We start from the raw sequence: 6,000 nt of genomic DNA, 5'->3' as shown, positions 1-6,000 counted from the left end.
AACCTGTGGTTTATTTTTTAGACAGATTTCATTCCTTAGACATGTTTTTAGATTAGAGTGTTTGTACGGTGACTTTCGAATTTTGGAGAATTGTAATAGTTAGGACTTACGCATTTACTTTGATATTTTATGGCATTACTTACTTTGATTATTTTATGATTGAATGAGTTATAACTGATTGAATTGGTTAATATAAAAATGGACTTGAATGAACAGATGACTTATGCGTTGGTTCACCCATGAGGAGTTAGTGTGGGTGCCAATCATGGCGGGTTGGGTCGTGGCTTGACTACGGCGGGCACATGCCTATCTCGCGAGACCGCCACGGCTGAACGGCAACAACGGGAATTCTGCAGTGGTCGACAGAGACAGTAGCCGTGTTTTAAACACTTAGTCCGAATTCTTTATTCATAAAACTCCAAAACAGTTCCCAAGGAGCACTTAGGGCGAAATTCTAAAACTGGGGCAAGAATATTGTTGAGAGGTAAGTCTCAACCATTCCTTCCTTCATTATGCTTTCATCTCTAAGATTATCATCATTCTAATGGGTCTACTGATAGGTAAATTGAGACTAGTAACCCTAGAACTTAATAAACCTTTAATAGTTGGTGGGTTATGAATATTGTTGTGTGATTATCTTCTAAAGGCTTGGGTTATCACTTTCTAATCAAGAATTGAACTGTTAGAGGCACGAACTAAGTGAATTAAGGCTTAGGGTTTCATAAAGTTGGTAGCTTGACCATAGAAACTGCTTGTAAAAGATAATTTGATTGAATAACCTCATAAATCGATAGTTTATGGTTTCTAAGGCTAATGTTAGTTTACACCTAGTACACATTCACCCGTTAGAAAGGGGACATTTCAAAAATTGAGTTAAGGGACTTTGACAAGGGTACTTTGGTGGATTTTGTAACGACCCTCCCGGTCGTTATGGAAAATCTAGGATCACCCTTCGAAATAGAACCCTTCCAATGGTAGAACGAGCTAATAGAAACTCAAATGTAGAAGTCTAAGAATTGAAAACTTGGCTTATTGTGATTATTGTTTGATTGTATTGTGTCCATTAGGAGGTGATGTAGGAAATTAGACCTCCGTTGGAAATTTCGAGGCCGCGGGTGAGTCCGTATGGTGTTTTTACATTAATGTGCATATTTTGGTTGTGTTTGTGAGGCCTCGGATGAAGTGTTGTGTAGTAGAGTGGAAAACTGTGAAAATTAGCGAGCTCGCTGGTTCAGTGGCATCGCTGCGGCTGGGCCTTTGCAGCGGCGGACCTCTCGCCACTGTGGTCATATGGGAAATGGGGGTGTCCGCTATGGCAGGCACTGGACCGCTGTAGCGCTTGCGCTATAGTGGGACAACGCTCGCCACAGCAGAGGAAAGGGTTTCGTTAGGTCCGCTACTGTAACGACTCTTCCGGTCGTCATGGAAAATGTAGGATCACCCTACTAAATAGAACCTCCCCAAGGGTAGAATGAGCTAATAGAGACTCGGTTGTATAAGTCTAAGAACTGAAAACTTATCTTTGTTGTGGATTTTGTTTAATTGTATTAGGCCATCGGGGGTTACGTAGGAAATTAGAGCTCCGTTGGGAATTCCGAGGCCATGGGTGGATTCGTATGATGTTTTTATATCTATGTGCTTGAGTGGTAGGTTGGAAAACTGGGCAAAAGTCGAGCTCACTGCCCAAATGGCATCGCTGCGACGGGGTGGGTACCGCTACGGCGGCACCGCCATAGTGGTGAGTCCCTCGTCGCCAGCAGTCAACTTTTTTTCATGTGTCCGCTATGGCGGGCGATGGCCCGCCATAGCGAAGGTCGGACCATCCAATATACGGATATGGCTCGCCATAGCGGAGTTCATTGCGGCCTTTGGTCCGCTATGGTCGACGGAAAACAGTAACCCCGTTTTAAGAGACTTAGTTCCGAATTCTTTATTCACAAAACACCAACATAGTTTGACAAGCACCTAGGGTGAAATCGAAGCTAGGGCAAGAATATTCTTGACCTCAAACATTTTTAATCATTACATTATCTTCTTCCATGATTATCTCTTTTTTATTCTTCAATGGTGAAATTAGCAATAGCAACCCTAGAACCTAATAAACCTTCTATACTTGATGGGTTATGATTGTTATCACTTATTTATCATCTAATGGCTAGGGCAAGAATCATTCTTGAGAGCTATGAACTAAGTAAATCGAGACTTAGGGTTCCATAAAAACGGTTTGACCATTGCGTTATCTTGTTGATGTAATATTGTTATAATTTTTTTTTCTAGGGCCTTGATTGGTTAACACCTAGCAATAGTAACCACCCAGGACTGGGGTTAAACCTTCTATACTTGATTGGTTATGTGACTGTTATTTGTGACTCATTGAGCATTCTAATTTCTAGGCTTTGAGCGTTCCGAGGCTCTAAGGAAGGGAAAAAGCCGTAATCATGATTCATTGCATCTTTAGAGGTAGGTTACGGTTTACTTGAGCTAGACTTTGATTAGTTGATTGTATGTCTTGTAAATTCGATAGGAGAAAGCATCTCTAGTCTTCATACATGATGTGTTGTGTGATTAAACTCCTATGTGCTATTGACTGGATGGCCGTGTGGGCTTCGCGCCATTATTCATTGTGTTGATTCTACAATTGATGATTCTACAATTGATGTTGTTGTGATGAGAAGTTAATATGATCTTCTAGGTATAGTTGAAATACAAAATGATGATTTAAGCATTGATAACAAGAGAGCAAGAAATACTAATACGTATAGATGTATGAAAAGGCACAGTTGACTGAGATAAATATATGTGACCTAGATTATGGCTCGTGGTTCGAGGTTCATTCCAAAAATGAGTGGCATTTGATGTGGACCGCGTCCGAGGTTCTTTTCGGAGCGAAGGTTTAGGCTCGGGTCCGATGAGTATCCGAAATGAGTGGTACATGGACACCATGGGTCCCCCGCGGCAGTCATGACCGCCGAGCAATGTGTCATCGGTTAGCATGTGTGTACAGCGAGGTTATAGTTATTGTTAGTAGAATTGTTCTCGTTTTTTGTTTCCATTGATCTGATTTGATATCTTTGGGTGACTTGATTTGTGATTATCCTTGACTGACTTATTGGTTGGATTACTGATTTTGTGTTGTTGGCTGACTTGTCTATTCTATTGATTTATGATATATGCTTGATACTAATCTTAGCTGGCCTATGATGCTTACCGGTACATAGTGTTTGTACTGATACTACCTTGCTGCATTCTTTTGAGTGCATATTGTGATCCAGAGACTGCTACCTGTCCTCACATCTAGCGTTGAGGTCGTTGCTGACAGATTTAGGGTGAGCTTATATCCATGCCAAGCCTCCCAAAGATCTTCTTTATGATGTTTATTCCTACTCTAGACATTGTGGTTATTTGTTAGACAGATTTCATTCCTTAGACATGTTTTTAGATTAGAGTCCTTGTACGTGACTTTCAGATTTTGGGGATTTGTAATAGTTAGGACTTCCGCATTTACTTCGATTTGATTATTTTATGCTTGAATGAGTAATAACTGATTGAATTGGTTAATATAAAAATGGACTTGAATGAATTGATGACTTATGTGTTGGTTCACCCACTAGGAGTTAGTGTGGGTGCCAGTCATGGCGGGTTAGGTCGTGACAAATTACTTGTTTAAGTAAATGCTGAAAGAGTGCTAAAAGAGATTAGACGTTTATTGATTTTACAAGATGCTTCCGGTGTTGTTCGGAGCATCGGATGCCTATTGCGTACAGGGTGGGTTTTGGGGCGTGACATGAAACATGTAAATGAAGCATATAGGTGAAGTGCATAGGTGACACACATAAGTGAAGCTAGTAGGTCTTATACCTCTGTCTAACGTCTCATTCATTTATGAATCTCATTTATCTTAACATTTGCATAAACTTGATCATTACGCAGCAACTATAACCTTATTCCTCTATATTCAAGTAAGTTCGTCGAGTTCAACTTAGTCGTACACTCGTTGAGAAGTTGTCACGCCCCAAACCCGATCTCGGGCAACAGGTATCTGATGCTATAAACAACACCGGAAGCACCTTATAAAATCAATAAACTTCTATTCTCTTTGAATAGTCTTTCAATGTTCATTTAAAACAAGACATAAATAACTTGATGTAAGCATGCTCATACTTATTAAAATCTGCGAAAGTCTAATATAAGTACTCAATCATAAAACGTGGCAAACACCTCAATAACTCATACGAGACTTTCGACATCTACCCACAATCTAACAACTATCTATGCAGCTTCTAAGATAAACAAATGAGTGTCTAACATCGGGATACAACTCGAAAACTGAAATAAGAAAATAAAGATAGGGCGGTGTCCCACGAACAAGCATGTGGGCTCACCAAATAGTCCAGAAAGCAGCAAGTTCTCTTATTTCGTACGTGTATCATGAACCTGCTCTTCTATGTTGCCTAACACACCATAAAAAACAACAATGGTATGCCTGAGGGGAAATAGTTAACAAAACAAAATAAGATAGTAAAACTTAGTAAAGCAGTATCCGTGAAACAAGTTAAAATATGGAGACAAAGTACGACATCAAACTTAGTAAAAATCATCCGATAGAAACCAATAACTAAGAATACATCAAGTTTAACTCATTTTCTGTTTACCATATCAAATCTTTCACTTACGAACCCGAAATCATCCACAAGCCTACTTACAGGCAATCAAAGAATCAATATATGCCAACTCACATGCGAACAATCAATCGATACACCGGGATTACCATCTCTCGGAGGCTAATCTTCCTCTGGACTAACATAGTAATTGTCACACCCCAATTTCCGTTAGGGCGTGACGGCACCCGACCCTTACTTAGGCCGACCCGGCCGACCAACGTAACACTCATAACCATACCGGCCCACAAAACATAACATACACACGTAATGAAAATTTTTCGTAAAACAAACATGCCTCTCATTTTTTTCAAACCAAATAAAGTTCCAAATCGTGAAAACCGCAATATAAGGCATAACGATGCCCCCTTCGGCTTATATAGCCGCTTGTCAAACACATCGGTAACATAATACATACAAACACACCGCTTACGTAGCCGCTTTCCAAAATGTAATTCGACATATCATACACTCGACACCGCATGCTCGCAAAGTCTCTATCATAACTTCGAACACCATACAAAGCACTGCCGACTCGGCAAAGACTCCGGAGGAAATGGAGCTGCCAATCCAAACGGAGCATCTCCCGCTAACATCACCGACTCATCCGTGGGTACCGTGGCACGGTAAACGCGGCCCCGAAGAGCGGGGTCGATGCGAAATATGTACCGAGTATGTAAAGCATAGCATACATCAAACGAGGTCTTAACCGAAGGAAATACAAAAAGTGAAGTTGCAACAACCCAAGCACTTACATCCGACACATACAAATTAAACATACCCATACCGAACACATCATAATCCGTCATACGAAATAACATTAACCGATGTGGGATTTGTCTAGTCCAATGTGGAATTTTACCTCATCATCGGATTTGCCCCACCATCGGTGAACAAACTCATCATAGCATCATACATTATCACATACCAAATGCGGCCCATAGGACCCGGCGGACGGGCGTGGTCGCCACCCCATCCGGCGCCACAACACAAGATAACTCCCGAAGATTTCAAATCTCCGTATCCCCGAACACAACACATCATCACAACACATCATAAGCCATATCACAAAGATAACTCATAAACGGGAACCCGGCCACTATGGCGAGGTCTCGGGAACCGTAACACATGATAACTCCGCAGTATATGACGGTGCGCACGATCATATACCCGGATCCGTGAAAGAGGTAACAAAGAACGCACGAACAGATCGTAAGTGACCACACGCATACGTACATCATCACGGACTCAATCGAATGATCAAAACGAACCCTCTTTTTGAAAATCCAAAACCGTAGTCAAATCAAGTTTTCTTCCGAATTTCGCTCTAGAACATGTCAAA

The sequence above is a fragment of the Lycium ferocissimum genome, chromosome 3 (assembly GCF_029784015.1).
Source record: "Lycium ferocissimum isolate CSIRO_LF1 chromosome 3, AGI_CSIRO_Lferr_CH_V1, whole genome shotgun sequence".
NCBI lineage: Eukaryota > Viridiplantae > Streptophyta > Magnoliopsida > Solanales > Solanaceae > Lycium > Lycium ferocissimum.
The sequence above is the reverse complement of the archived record's forward strand: the minus strand, read 5'-3'. Positions refer to the sequence as shown.